The sequence below is a fragment of the Hyla sarda genome, chromosome 4 (genome assembly GCF_029499605.1).
Source record: "Hyla sarda isolate aHylSar1 chromosome 4, aHylSar1.hap1, whole genome shotgun sequence".
In the NCBI taxonomy this organism is placed as follows: domain Eukaryota; kingdom Metazoa; phylum Chordata; class Amphibia; order Anura; family Hylidae; genus Hyla; species Hyla sarda.
Window position 1 is genome coordinate 207,020,246 of NC_079192.1, and position 16,540 is coordinate 207,036,785.

The following is a 16,540-nucleotide window of genomic DNA, read 5'->3' on the forward strand; positions in this document are numbered from 1 at the left end:
TTCCCGAGACACGTGTCATCAGAGAGCACTAAGACAGCTCAACTTCAGCAGCTCATAAGTACTGAAAGGATTAAGATATTTTAATAGAAGTAATTTACAAATCTGTTTAACTTTCTGGAGCCAGTTGATATATAAATAAAAGTTTTATCCTGGATAACCCCTTTAAAAAGATGTTAGTGAGCGCTGGATGGGACTTTATATGCAAAGAGAAATGCGTACCTGTATAGATTATGCAGTAGACACACCAACACATTAGCCGACATTTATCTTTGTCTTTAGACAGTTTTTTTGTGTCTAGAAAAGGCGCAAAAAAGGTACAAGAAGGGTTTATTTGTGCCTTTTTTGTGCCTTTTGCTTTACACATTTCTGCTGATTTTGAGTTGCAGTCCACTGATTTTGGCAATACACATGATATGGAAGGGTTTTATGAACTGTGCCTTTTTGTGAAAAGGCGCAAAAAAGGCTCTAAAACGACACCAGCCCAGACTTAGCTTAACGTGTACCTGTAGCTGAGATGTCACTATATAGTGCAGTTAATCCCAATTTTTGGGGTTGGACAGTTGTTCCAAAATCAGAAAATTGCTCACCTATGGGTGTTGTACAGGTAGGCACAACACTGGCGATTGCATGTAACAGGTTGCAGTATCGGGAGGCTGCCGGCAGTCGGTCCCGCTGTGCCAGTGGTGAAGATACAGGAGGAAGCAGCTGGTTCTGGGATAACCTGGCGAGGCTACCGCAGTATTCCGGCAGAAAAATGTGATTTCGGCTAGAAGGCGCACACCCGAGAGTAGTGAACAATAGCAGACATTATTAAGTTGTATAACTTGCAGTGCAAACGTGACCATTTAATAAAGTATTAAAGTGACCATTTAATAAATGTGGTGCTCCTACACATTACCAGCACACAAAAAAAAAAAGGTGTAGAAAAATGCTTCACTTACACGTACAATGATAATTGCCGCCCATTGTGTTTTTAACATTTATTTAAACTTTCTTCATGTGTTTTTCAGTATTGGAAATTTCAGTTACCTGCACACTCTGCTATATCCTTGCTCTCATCATGCTCCAGTTGCATTTTATTCAGGTATGCACCTTTAAAGGGTACCTCTCATCAAAAAAACTTTTTATATATTATAGATTAATGTATGCAGAATAACTTTACAATTGCATGTTATTAAAAAATATGCTTCTTTCTATTTAATTTTCCACTTTGAAGAAATGACCACTAGGGGTCTCCCTACCAGTCCTGGCAGCAAGCATTTCAGACTCATGCTGGAGTCCTAAACACTACGAGCTGCCAGTCTGCTTTGTTCACAAAGGAAAACACTCATAGCTGTCAGTCTGCTTTGTGTACAGCCTGTTTGGCTGTGAACAAAGCAGGCTGGCAGCTCTGAGTGTTTAGGACTCCAGCATGAGTCAGAAATGCTTGCTGACAGGACTGATTGGGAAAAATACAATAGAAAGAAGCATATTTTTCATTAACATGCTATTGGAAAGTTATTCAACATTCATTAATCTAAAATATATCAAAAGTTTATTTGATGAGAGGTACCCTTTAAGATAGAAGTATTATTACTTATTGTTTGACACTCCTATTTGGTTACTCATAATTACTTATTGTTTTTAGCATTAACTATCACGGCCCCGCATGACTACAACAGTGGAGAAATCAAAACCCACTATAAATATGTATCAAATTTCTATTGTTATAGAGTTTGCTGTGGATATTCTGTGACACTGTACATATATTAAATATATCTGCAGTTATTATATAAATATATTTCTAAAACTGTCAAAACAAAAGCTGTTTTCGTTGCCCATAGACAACAAGTACAAGTCAGTGTTAATTTTTCAATAACAAAATACAAGGTATAAGCTGTGCTGTAATTGGATGCTAAGGTCACGGATAGTTTCTGTATAAATCTGCCTCACTGACTTTTTGCACCTAGTATAGACAAAAAACTGTTCTACCATTAGTGATAAATTCACCCCCTCCATCAAGCAGATATTGGTTCGACTATGGTAATAAATCACAGGTGACTTGATATAATTTTACAGTACATAAAAATGAGATGCACACATGTATTCCTGATAAAGTAAAAACCAACCCTACACTTTTGACAGATAAAAACTACTGCTTGGTTCCCACAACATGTGAACACTAGAAGATACAGGGCCAACAATAAGTTATTTTGGAGATACCAAATTATGAACTACTTTATATAGCCTCCCATCCCAAACTTGCATTAAATATACTAAGTGTGGTAGCCTGGGGATGTAGGGTATATGGGGTGTAGCTGTGCGGTTGTTTAACCCTTATCACTCGTGACGCCAGGGTGTGGGCTCCTCTGTATATGCTGGTCCTATCGCCACCCGTCCCAAGAACAATAGGGAGGTATAATAAATGAATGTCCAAAACCGTAGGCTTTCAGAAAACTGTCTGAACTTTTACTGCAGGTTTTATGCAACATTAAACAGGAACAGTCTTTGTATAACAAGAGTCTGTGAGGATCCTGACAGTTGGTTGGAACTGTGAGTTTTAAGCTCAGGAGATTTATATGCGCTGTTCTGCTGGATTTAAGGGATTGAGTTTAGGTCCAGCAGTCACGCCAGCTTTAGCGGGGATTGGTATCGTAACTCACGATTAGATTCGGGCTGAGGCTGGCAGGCTTCAGGCCTAAGCCTGTCTTTGGAAGTTGCACGGATCTCTTCTCTCTCTCCACTAGTCCGGAACCCAAGAGAGCGAGGATTACCCGGCAGCTCACTTATATGGGCAGGGGCTGGCCTAGAGCTCATTGGTCCATACCATCTGTCATTCACTTTACAAGGAATTATGGTCTAACCATGTCACCACACACGTGACCTAGGAAGGTCCTTCAACATACCTTAATAGAATTAACATTAATCATGTGACCTAAGGTCCTGCGACACTATATATATATATATATATATATAATTAAATATGCAATGACATATACATGCAAACATCATAAAATTGAAGAAGGAAGAGGCGACTAGGGGTTATCCCACCAGGAGGACCCTACTGAAACGAAGTAACTCTGACTTTGGGGACCACCATACAAGGTACGGTATACCATACGGTACCGGGACACCACATAAAAACAAGTAAAAGTAAAATCACTTAAAGGGTACCTATGATCAGATTTTACCATACATTATATAACAAATGTGGCAAGGTTTTAGATACAGTAATATCTTCTTTCTCACCATCACCGCAAGATGTTCCTGGCTGTAGGGATGGTGAGGATATGATGTTAGTAAGTCTCCCCCACCGGCCCCCTAGGCAGGAAACTATACTTACCTAGTCCTACTGCTCCGGCTGTAATCACATCCCCTCAGTGGGATTGACAGCCCGTGTCAACCCTCTGCTCCCTAAGCAGACAGAACAGAGCATAGAGTATAGGGATCCCTAGTGGTGGGAATTTCAGGGGCCATTTTAAATATTTTATAACAATCATGTTACAAAAAATCTTTAATTTTCATCAGTAACAACATATAAAAAGTTTTTGCATCTGACATTCCAAATTTAAGTGTAGAAATTCCAAAACAATGCATCCCCATGTACTAAAAAAAATGCTATATCAGTGCATGGAGATTATTGGACATAAATGGGGAGATTTATCAAAGGATTTAGACAGTTTTCTCCTGTCTAAATTTGTCGCACAGAAAGTCGCAGTCTAAAGATGAAAAAAGAAGATTGCAGCAGCACACTTGGTCAAAAAATGGAGGCTCTTAGTGCACTTTTTGAGCAAAACGTGTCCCCCATCCAGCATGCAGAAGTGGCCTCATTAAGTATGGGACCCTAAAAAAAATTCTGAGCCTAACGCTCATATCCAATCACCTCTGTTGGGCATATAGCCTCTGACTGGGTGACATGCTAGATCCATTAACAATTTAAAACACCTCCTGTGAAAAAGGGGGAGGGGTGCACAGCTAAAGAGGGTGCCATTCCCCCTGAGTTGTACAAACAGGCAAAAAGAAAAATAGCCAGCACAACAACCTAATACATGGGTGCATGCTGCTGTGGCAAATACAGAGTATATAAAAAAAGAAGAAGATTGCAACAACACACTTGGTCAAAAAATGGAGGCGCACTTTTTGATCAAAACGTTTCCCCCCATCCACCACGCGGAGGTGGCCTCATTTAGGATGGGACCCTAACAACAACTTTTTTTATATACTCTGCAATTGCCACAGCAGCGTGCACCCGTGTATTAAGTAGTTGTGCTGGCTATTTTTCTTTTTGCAGTCTACATATGTGCGAATTTTCTGTGACTTTTGCTTTAGAGGATTTTTAGAACATGATGCATGCTAGTCTATTTTAGTGCATTCTAGTCTATTTTAGTGCATTTTAGTCTATTTTAGTGCATTCTAATCTATTTTAGACGGAAAAATGCATTGGTGCTGAATTTATCAAAAGCGACTTTTCAGCAACAAAGTCGCATCGGCTGAAATGTCAGACCATGCTGGAGCAGGTTTAAATACAGTCTAAAGCATAGATCCTGAAGTCCGTGCGCTGAATTTACCAAGAGCCGTGCGCCTTTTGATAAATTAGGCGCACAATAGACCAGACTAACCCTCTGTAGTTTTGGTCTATATTGATGCGGGACATAGACAGCTTTGATAAATCTCCCCCAAAGACTATTAATTTCCAATAGAATGCTCTAACTCACCACCCCAGTACCAATTGTACCTATTATGCACAATATCTGCACTTGGTGGTTAATAAGCACATAAATAGATGTAATAACTCACCACACCAGTACCAGTTGGGCTTCTAGGCAAAGTCTAGGAATTCAGCATACACTTGTATAGTTACATCTGTTGGGGCATTACTTCTTGTACTTGTCCTTTAACATTTCTCCATATGTGTACGCTGTGTTAAGCAAGTAAAATTAGTTTTATGTTTACCAAGTCTATCCCTATGTTCTGCCCCTCTGCCCTTAGCAGAGCAGTCGCCCAAAGCAGATGACAGCCACTATAACAGTAAAAAAATAAAAAAAAAACACAAAGTGCATGTCTTCATTTGAATAACTTAGTTGTTCGTGGCTGATACCTTTGAAGGGGTACTCCAGTGGAAATGTTTTTTTTTTCTAAATCAACTGGTGCCAGATGGTTAAACAGATTTGGAAATTACTTTTATTTAACAATCTTAATCCTTCCAGTACTTATCAGCTGATGTATACTACAGAGGAAGTTCTTTTCTATTTGAATTTCTTTTCAGTCTGACCACCATGCTCTCTGCTGACACCTCTGTCCATGTCAGGAACTGTCCAAAGCAAAAGCAAATCCTCATAGCAAACCTCTCCTGCTCTGGACAGTTCCTGACATGAGGATTTGCTTTGGCTCTGGACAGTTCCTGACATGGACAAAGGTGTCAGCAGAGAGCACTGTGGTCAGACAGAAAATAAATTCAAACAGAAAAAGAACTTCCTCTCTAGTATACAGCAGCTGATAAGTACTGGAAGGATTAAAAAATATTAATAGAAGTCATTTACAAATCTGTCTAACTTTCTGGCACAAGTTGATTTAAAAAAAATTGTTTTTTAAAAGTAAGCTTTTAAGACGCAATATGGCCTCTGTCTTGTCATTTTGTAAATAACAGGGACACTTTAAAAGGGGCATTCCCAACTCTTAACAACAAGCTGATTGGTGGGCTAGAGGCTCGGCAGTGTTCACATAACGGGGTAGGTTAGGTTTGATTTAACCATACAGAGAAGAACAAAGGCAATAGCTGCACTCACCAGTCGTGAAATCATTGTTACTTTATTGTAAGGCTGGCCGCAGGTTCGCTGTGATAAAGTAGCTTCTGTGCTATTAACCCCTTAAGGACGCAGGGTTTTTCAGTTTTTGTATTTTTGTTTTTTCCTCCTTACCTTTTAAAAATCATAACCTTTTCAATTTTCCACCTAAAAATCCATATGATGGCTTATTTTTTGCATCACCAATTCTACTTTGCAGTGACATTAGTCATTTTACCCAAAAATCCACGGCGAAATGGAAAAAAAAATCATTGTGCGACAAAATCGAAGAAAAAAGTACATATTTCGGTAAAAATGACACCCTATCATTATTCTGTAGGTCCATTTTGATTAAAATGATATCCTACTTATATAGGTTTAATTTTGTCATACTTCTGGAAAAAATCATAACTACTTGCAGGAAAATGTATACGTTTAAAAATGTCATTTTCTGACCCCTATAACTTTTTTATTTTTCTACGTACAGGACGGTACGGTATAATTTTTTGCACCGTGATCTGAAGTTTTTAATGGTATCATTTTTGTTTTGATCGGACTTTTTGATCACTTTTTATTTAAGACCAAATATACGCTTTTTTGGACTTTTGAATTTATCTACGTGTACGCCATTGACCGTGCGGTTTAATTAACGATATATTTTTATAGTTCGGACATTTACGCACGCGGTGATACCACATATGTTTATTTTTATTTACACTGTTTTATTTTTTAATGGGAAAAGGGGGGTGATTCAAACTTTTATTAGGGAAGGGGTTAAATGAGCTTTATTAACACTTTTTTTTTTTTACTTTTTTGTTATAGCTCCCATAGGGGCCTATAACATTACATACACTGATCTTTTACACAGATCACTGGCATGTATTAACATGCCTGTGATCAGTGTTATCAGCGCTTGACTGCTCCTGCCTGGATCTCAGGCACGGAACAGTCATTCACCGATCGGACACCGAGGAGGCAGGTAGTGTCCCTCCCGCTGTCCTGTAAGCTGTTCGGGACACCACGATTTCACCGCGGCGGTCCCGAACAGCCCGACTGAGCAGCCGGGATAGTTTAACTTTCGCTTCAGACGCGGCGGTCAGCTTTGATCGCCGCCTCTGAAGGGTTAATACAGGGCATCACCGCGATTGGTGATGTCCTTCATTAGCTGCAGGTCCCGGCCGTTGATGGCCGCCGGGACCACCGCAATATGACGCGGGGTCACTGCGTGACCCAGGGGCATATCGCGGGAGCCGGCGCTGGACGTAAATATACGTCCTTCGTCGTTAAGGAGATAAGCAGCTCGGGCTGCGCTGGTGCAGCGGGCACTTTAGAACAGTGAACAGCGACTGCGCAGTGGCAGGGCCGGCCTGACTATAGACCAGGTGGCACAAATAAAATAAAACAAGGGGGGGGGGGGGAGAGCAAAGTGCCACCCCTGAAAAAGTGCCGCCTGCGTCCATGGTCAGGCTGGCCCATGGTAGGACCAGTCCTGTCCACAGGATAGGGGATAATGTCTCATCGAGGGTGTCCGACCGCCGGGACCCATGCAATCTCCTGCACGGGGGCCCCTGCTCTCCCGTGCAGGAGGCATGCTGGCCGCAGCATGACACCGCGGCCAACAAGCCTCTTCCATGTAGTTCTATGGGAGAGGCAGGGATGCAGCGTTCGTGCCTCCCCGCCTCTCCCATAGAGCTGGGGAGGGGTCGTACCGTCGACCTCAGTGAAGTTGACGCTACGCGCATTAGCAGCTCGCACAGAGCGGCAATGCCAGGGCCCGCTTGGAAGGTCACGGGGGGGGGGGTCTCAGAGGTTTAAAAGGGGCATTCCCAATTCTCATAACAAGCTGATTGGTGGGCTAGGGGCTCGGCAGTGTTCACATAACGGGGTAGGTTAGGTTTGATTTAACCATACAGAGAAGAACAAAGGCAATAGCTGCACTCACCAGTCCTGAAATCATTGTTACTTTATTGTAAGATAGTGCACATCAGTGTTTTTCCACACACACTTCCTTTAGCTAGCACACTAGTTTTATCAAAATATCTCTATCCATTTGGAAGTGATGCTGAAGCATACATACATGCATACATACACACACATTAAGTTATATATATATATATATATATATATATATATATACATACATATCATTTATGTGTGTAGATTAGTAATACATTTGTAATAGATTAGTTTTTCCAATGTTCTTTGCCTTAAAGGAAATATGCAGCCATAAAAACGTATCCCCTATTCACAGGCAGGGCCGGCCCAAGACATTGTGCTGCCTGGGTCCAAGAGTGAAATGCTGCCCCCCTCCCCACACACACACACACACACACACAAAAATAAAAATAAAAAAAGGATTAGGTAGGCAGCAGTTTCCTTACATTAGGTAGGTTGCAGTTTCTTCACATTAGGTAGCATAAGTTCCCCAAATTAGGAAGCTTAGTTTTCCCACATTAGGTAGCATAGTTTCCCCACAATAGGTAGCATCGTTTCCCCACATTAGGTAGCATAGATTCCTCACATCAGGTAGCAGTTTCCCCACATTAAGTAGCAGTTTTCCCACATTAGGTAGCAGTTTCCTCACAGTAGGTAGCAGTTTCCCAACATCAGGTAGCAGTCTCCCCACATTAGGCAGCAGTTTTCCCAAATTAGGTAGCAGTTTAACCACATTAAGTAGCAGTTTTCCCACATTAGGTAGCATTTCCCCCACATTTGGTAGCAGTTTCCCCTCATTAGGTAGCAGTTTCCCCTGATTAGGTAGCAGTTTCTCCACATTAGGGAGCATAGTACTCCCCTGTCCCCGACACACACACACAGCCAGACACACACACAGACAGACACACAGACACACTCACCTGGCCTGCGCAGAGTTTCTCCTCTCCGGCGGCGGCCTGATGAGTAACGTTACTGACGTCCTCCTGCGCGGGTCTGTGGAGGGACGACACTTGCGCGACGTCCGTTGTCAGACCTGGGTTGGCCGGCCACAGGCTCGCTGTGTTAAAGTGGCTGCTGTTTTATTAAGCAACTCGGGCTGTGCCAGCACCGCGGGCACTTTAGAACAGTGAGCAGCGGCGGCGCAGCCGCAGGGCCAGCCTGACCATGGACCCAGATGGCACAAATAAAAAAAAAAAAAAAGGGGGGCAGCAAAGTGCCGCTCCTGAAAAAGTGCCGCCTGGGACCATGGGGTCCCATTGTAGGGCCAGCCCTGTCCACAGGATAGGGAATACGTGTCTCATCGCAGGGGTCTGACCGTCGGGACCCCTGCATGGGGCCCCTGCTCTCCCGTGCAGGACGAGTGCCGGTCGCAGCATGACAACGTGGCCGACAAGCCTCCTCCATGTACTTCTATGGGAGAGGCAGGGATGCAGCGTTTGTGCCTCCTTGCCTCTCCCATAGAGCTGGGGAGGGGGCGTACCATCGACACAGAGCAGCAATGCCAGGGCCCGCTTGGGAGGTTGCGGGGGGTCCCAGAGGTCGGACCCCCGCAATCAAATATTTATCCCCTATCCTGTGGATAGGGGATAAGTTGTTCTGGCTACAGTTGTCCTTTAAGACTAAAATATAGCATGCAGTCTTTAGTAGATCCCTCCTATCCCTCCTATAGTGTTAATTGCTCTGTGACAACTTGATTTTTAAGATACTAGCTCGGCATTAGGTGTTTTGAGTATATACTGTCACTGAGAGAAGAGAAGTGTATGCAAAAAAGCAACTTGTCTTTACCTTCAGGGGAAGATACTGAGTTTATACAATGCAGACACACCTGTCACTAAAGATCTGCAACTAATCATGTAAAAGGGGACTTTACATTTAAATTGGATTTCCATTTGTGTTCCTTATTCATAAGAGGTTTCCATTATATTAAAGAAACAAAGTCTTCTGACATTATGAGGGATTTATCTCTCTCTCTCTCTCTCTCTCACAGTATTTAGTAAGGTTTCCCTACATTTGCACTTTTCCCTATATTTTGCTTTTTTTTACACATGCTCTGATCTGTGGGGTTTTCCTCAGCTCAAATCCACCACATTTTCTGTGGAAACCTTAGTAAATATGTTGGGTTTTTGTGAAAATGTCGGGGACACGCCCCTTTTTTGGGGTACCACGCCCCTTTTCCCTATGACCATGCCCCCTTTTTAGGGTTTTCTGAGTAAAATGTTGAGTTTTCCGGGTTTTTTCAATGCTGCCGCAAATTCTGGTGCAGATAGAATTTTTGGCGCAATGCGCCAGAATCTGGTGCACAACCCGACAAAACATGTCAGGTTTACAATAGTAAATCAGGGCCAATGTGTATGTGTGTATGTTCCAGCATAACGTCCAAACGGCTAAAGATATCAACATGAAACTTGGCACACATGTTACTTATATGTCAACAACAAACATAGGATAGGTAACTTAACCCTTACTCACCCCCATATTGCCAGGGTTGGGGTTTTTGTTCAAAGTCCAATACAAGTCTATGGGAAATATATGATACTGCATAACTTCCAAACGGCTGGAGATATTTCGATAATACTTGGTCACATGTTACTTATATGTCCAGTTAATTTTACCCTTAACTATCCCCATTTGCGAGGGTCGAGGTTTTTGTTTAAAGTCCCATGCAAATCTATGGGAAATGTATGTTCCCACATAACTTCAGTACGGCTGGAGATATTTCAATAATACCTGGTACACATATTACTTATATGTCAAATAAAAATATATGATAGTTTAATTAACCCTATACCTACACCGTTATATAAAAGATGGGTTTTTGTTTCAAGTCCCATGCAAGTATATGGGTTTTCCAGTACCTTACTCCACAAGCTCCGCTCTGTATCTCCTGGTGAATGTTCAGTTCGGCTTGCAAGCCACACCCCATCTCACAAAGACACACCCACTGTTTAAAGCCCCACCCCTTTATTCTTTACCCTTTTTGTGCATCAGACTTCTGTTTACTTTATTCTGATCTTTCCTCATGACTGTAGTTACTTAGAATTGCTCGGCTGTTAGACTTGTTTTTCTTGTTAGCTTTTTGCTTTGCCTTGTAGCATTCATATTTCTCCTTTGAATATATTATCTTGCAACTCTTGTAAATCTGAGATCCGCATCACCACACTGTGATTATTGACACATGTTCACTGTACACTGTTCACGATTGAGAGAAGATTGTGATGTTTTTTTAAGAAATCAGTTATCAGTTGAAGTGTACTGTACCTTGAAGTTCCTGGGGGCAGAATCTAAAATTTATAACAGGACCCCCCCCCCCCCCCACTATTGTTCTTATGTGGCACAGTCCGGTGAATCCAGCAGAAATAATCATACCCATGGTTCTCCGTCTAAGTTCACACTGGTGCTGGGCTCTGCTAAAGGGAGCTCCGTTGCCTAAATGGGCAATGTCATGAAATCTAAAAATTGATATGTTGTAGTACTTAAGTACTACAACATATCTCTAATATACTTTAATTTAAAAAAGTGATTTTAAACCAGTTTAAAATCACTTTTAAATTCGGCCACTAGGGGTCGCCCTCCTAGTGGCCGAATGCATTCGGCAGTGATGTCACTACTGAATTTCGACTCATTTAAGCCTGGCAATGAGTCGAAATTCAGTCACTGCGGTGCTCGCTTCCGCCTGTCAATCAGACAGGTGGGAGCGAGCGCTTTGAAGGAAGTGGATGCGCGCTGGCTCCCAGGGACAAGGTAAAGTATTATGCCAGGGGGGGGGGGGGGGGCGTTGCGTGTTCACCTATACAGTATGCCCCCAGTTTCCCCACTTTCCCCAGCATGCCCTGACAGCTAATAGATGTCAGGGCAAGCTGGGAGTTGTAGTGGGGAAACAGCTGGAGGGACACTGCATAGGTGAACTAAGGGGGGTGGGGAGGGGGAGTGGGTTGAGCGTAGCGGCGGGGCCGGGGGGGTTGCGGGCTGCGCGGCGGGGAGGGGAGTACTCTGAATGGGTGAACTAAGGGGGAGTGAGTTGAGCGGTGCGATGGGGCCGGGGGGGTCGCGGGCTGCGCGGCGGGGAGCGGTATGTGCGGCCATCACAGATCCGGTGTTCACCTATACAGGGTGCCTCCAGTTGTTTCTCCACTACAACTCCCAGCATGCCCTGACAGCCAATAGATGTCAGGGCAAGCTGGGAGTTGTAGGAGTGAAACAGCTGGAGGCACACTGTATAGGTGAACTACGGGCGGAAGTGTCGGCCCCAGCAGGCATCAGTGACGTGGTGCCTGCTGGGGAAGTCTGCCTAGTAGTGAGCAGACTACCAGGCAGACAAAAAGGCATTTTTAATATGTAGAAAAAAAATTAAAGGCAGGCAGGGGGTTAGGGATAGATGGGTAATAGGCAGGGACAGAAAAAAGAAAAAAAGTGATGGTGGGAGCTATCCTTTAAAGGCAGGGTTCGGTAAAAACTATCCTAATTCCCTATCCACAGCATGGAGGATAAGTAGCTGGTCATGAGATCTGACCACTGGAACCCCCCACGAACTCTGGATGGGACCCTGGTTCTCAGTGAGGAGCGTGTGTTGTAGACGAAACGTGCTCCATTAATTTTAATGCGGCGAAGAGACCTGAGTGCTCCCATAGAAATGAATGAAGCATGTGCGGGGGGGGTCCCAGCAGGTGGATAAGATAGTTTTTACCGAGCAATCCCTTTAACCCGTTTAAAGGACGGGAGTTGAGCAGAGAAAAAAATAGCGTATGTCCTATTTTTTTCTCCACTCAACTTCTATAAAATACCAGGAACCCAATGTGTCAGTCAAGTCAATGGGGTCCAACGGGACCCAGTGGTGTCTGTTATGAAAAGGGTCTGTTCGGCTTTTCTTTTTTTTTTTTTTTTGGGGTGGGGGGGGGGGGGGGGCGCAGCTGTGTGAACCAGTGTCAACTGTGTCAACATTTAGGGTACAGTCACATATGGCATAAACACAAAATTTACAGTGCAAGCAAAAAAATTAAAATTTCCCATGGAGTAGTCAAAAATATGCAGCAGCCAACTTACTTTGGATTAACTGTACCAAAATCCACAATAAAATCTGCATGCTGTGGTGTGGATTTTATGTTTAGAATTTTGGTGTAGAAATGCTGTAAATTCTCTGCTTAGGATGGCATGAATGCTACAGATTTTCTGCATGCAATTTCTATTCGGTAAATCCTCATTATTTATAGTAGCAGCAATTAAATTAATTGGATTTTGGAATGGAGTGTAGTTTTCTTTGTGGGTTTCAATTTTCTACAGGAATTTTTCCATGGTATTTACCTACTCTGATCTGTAGGGTTTTCCAGAGCTCAAATCCACCACATTTTCTGTGGAAACCTTAGTAAATATGTTTTTTTTTTTTATGTCGGGGCCACACACCCATTTTGGAAGCCACGCCCCCTTTTTACGGCGATCACACCTCTGGCACAGACACAATTTGTGGCACAGTGTCCAAAATTTTTGCAGTTTCAAAGGGTATTGATCAATACCTCTTTCACCCGCTGTATGTATTTTTAGGGCAACCCCTATTAACCCTCAATCCCTTTTTAATGCCCTCGTAGTCTGTAAACTCCCACGAGCACAGCCCTCACTCCTCCTGTTTCAATATTTAGTGTGTAATATTGTCTGATATTTTCTTTATTTATACCCCAAAATTATAAAATGCTGTGGAATCTGTTGGTGCTATATAAATAAAATTATTGGGGGACATTTATCAAGGCATTTAGTAGGTTTTATTTTGCTTAAAATTGTTGCACGTGCGCCTACGCTCTTTTTTCTGTGTCTTTTTGTTTGTGCAGTGTCCTAAGCAAAAAATATAAATCTTGCTTACCAAAGAAAAAAGGGATTTTTGACTTGCAGTGGTCAGAGAGTGGAGAGTCGCAAAAAAGTCACATTGCATGAAAAAAGCTACTAAATTTACTCCAGCTCAGACATGGAGCAGAAAAAGTCACTACCAAAGCAAAAAAAGAAAAATTGCTTACGTGAAAGAAATTTATCAACAGGCTGAAACCAGTTGATAAATAAGTCACACATAAGCAAAAAAATTGTAAGAAAAAAATAACTAAAAAAAGGAATACATAAGCAAACATTGATAAATGTCCCCCATTGTTATTGCCGTTCATATGCTGTCAGTTTGCCTCCTAACGGGGTCTCACCGTCACGATTGTTCTCCAGGGATTTGATCCATCTACTGCCTGAACTCTTCTTCTCTTCCCTTGCCCCCTTCTCTCCCCCCCCCCCCCCCCTTGTACTTTTCACTTACTGGCCGACATTTATCATTGTCTTTAGACTGTTTTTTGTGTCTAGAAAAGGCGCAAAAAAGGCACAGGCAGGGTTTATTTGCACCTTCTTTGTGTCCGCTGATTTTGAGTTGCAGTCCACTGATTTGGCAATACACATGATATGGACGGGTTTTATGAACTGCGCCTTTTTGTGAAAAGGTGTAAAAAGCCGCAAAGCCACTGAAAAGTCTCTAAAACTACACCAGCCCAGACTTAGCATTTTGGTGTATGTGAAGAGTGAAATTTCAGAAAATGTGACCTGCACAAAATTTACCAAATGCTCTGTGACATTTAATAAATTTGATGCTCCTATACATTACCTGCGCACAAAAAAAGTGTAGAAAAATGCTTCACTTACACCTAAAATGATAAATGCCGGCGACTTTATCACATTGTATTGTTCTCTTGAAAAATGTAATAAACATATTATTTATTAAAATATTTTTATTATCAATATTAACCACTTAAGGACCCAGGGAGTAACTGTACGCCCTGAGTCCGCTCCCTTTCTATAACGCGTGCCCAGCCTCTAACAATGGCTGGGACCCGTGGCTAATAGCGCGTGGCACTATTAACCCTTTAGACGCGGTGTTCAAAGTTGATCGCCGCGTCTAAAGAGAAAGTAAACTACTCCCGGCTAGCTCAGTGGGCTGTTCGGGACCGCCGTGGCGAAATTGCGGCGTCCTGAACAGCTGAAGGACACAAGGAGTGTCCCTACCTGCTTGTCTGATCGTCGAATGACTGCTCCAGGCATGAGCAGTCAAGTGGCAGAATCATAGATCAATGTTATCCTATGGGATAACATTGATCAATGTAAAAGATCAGTGTGTCCAGTGTTATAGCCCCCTATAAGAGCTATAACATTGCAAAAAAAAAGTTAATAAAGATCATTTAACCCCTCCCCTAATAAAAGTTTGAATCACCGCCCTTTTACCATTTAACCCCTTAAGGACGCAGGGCGTATGCATACGCCCCCGTTTCCGAGTCCTTAAGGACTCAGGGCGTATGAATACGCCCTGCGTTCTTCCAGCCCCTGCCGCTCGCCGGGTGGGGACCGGACCAGGATGCCTGCTGAAATCATTCATTTCAGACATGTGATTTTCTGCTTTTCCGGGCTGATTGGGTCTCTGGTGACCCGATCGCCCGGAAAATAGGGATGATCGGAGCTGTCAGTGACAGCCCTGATCATCCTAAGGGATAGGAGCGAGGTTGCAGTGCTTCAACCTCCTCCTATCCCCTGCCATAAGTCAGAACTGAGTACTGACCAATGGCAGTTGAAGACGGGGGGGGGGGGGGGGTGTTGCCATGGAAACCCCCCCCCCCCCCCCCCGCTCTGCCCGCCCTTTGATGTCGGGCAGAACGGGGGGAGAAGATGGTACTTGTAAAGAAGATGCCGTGGGGGCCGCCGATCGTCGGTGACTTCAGCGGAGATCAGCGGCGCAGGTAGGGAGGCGACGGCGTGGAGCATCAAGGGAGATGGCAGTAAAGCGAACTTTACTGCTGCCTTCCTAGTAATTGCCAAACTGCAACTCCCAGCATGCCCAGACAGCCAAAGGCTGTCTGGGCATGCTGGGAGTTGTAGTTTTGCAACATCTGGAGGGTCACAGTTTGGAGATCACTATTACAGTGGTGCCCAAACGGTAGCCCTCCAGATGTTGCAAAACTACAACTCTCAGCATGCCTAGACTGCCCAGGCATGCTGGGAGTTGTAGTTCTGTAACATCTGTCCCTTCAGATTTTGCAATTTTCATGAAAATTTTGAAAATTGCTGCTATACTTTGAAGCCCTCAAATGTTTTCAAAAAGTAGAAATATGTCCATTTTAAGATGCCAACATACAGTGGACATATTGTATTAGTGAATCAATATAACATTTATTTGGAATATCCATTTCCTTACAAGCAGAGAGTTTCAAAGTTAGAAAAATGCAAAGTTTTCCAAATTTTCATTACATTTTGGGATTTTTCACCAAGAAAGGATGCAAGTAACGACAAAAATATACCACTAAAATAAAGTAGAATATGTCACGAAAAAACAATTTCAGAATCAGAATAAAAGGTAAAAGCATCTTAGAGTTATTAATGCTTAAAGTGACGGTGGTCAGAATTGCAAAAAAGGGCAGAGTCCTTAAGGTGAAAAAGGGCTCAGTTCTTAAGGGGTTAAAAAACTGTGTAAATAAAAATAAACACATGTGGTATCACTGCATGCGGAAATGTCCGAGTTATAAAAATATATTGTTAATTAAAATGCACGGTCAATGGCGTACGTGCAAAAAAATCCCAAAGTCCAAAATAGAGTATTTTTGGTCACTTTTTATGTCATGAAAAAATGAATAAGTGATCAAAACGTCCGATCAATACAAGATCAATACAAAAACAGTACTGCTATAAACTTCAGATCACGGTGCAAAAAAATTAGCCCTCATACCGCCCCATATGCGCAAAAAAAAAAAAAAAGTTAAAGAAGATGATGACAATTTTAAACGTATACATTTTCCTGCATGTAGTTATGATTTTTTCCAGAAGTGCGACAAAATCAAACCTAT

The 16,540-nt window shown here is 42.8% G+C and overlaps 1 protein-coding gene across 2 annotated transcripts in view; it reads left to right on the forward strand.

Moving 5' to 3' along the window:
* The window catches only part of ELAPOR2 (endosome-lysosome associated apoptosis and autophagy regulator family member 2), a 175,768-nt gene that overhangs the window by 53,866 nt on the left and 105,362 nt on the right, over positions 1-16,540 (forward strand). The gene's annotated exons all lie outside the window — the stretch shown is intronic.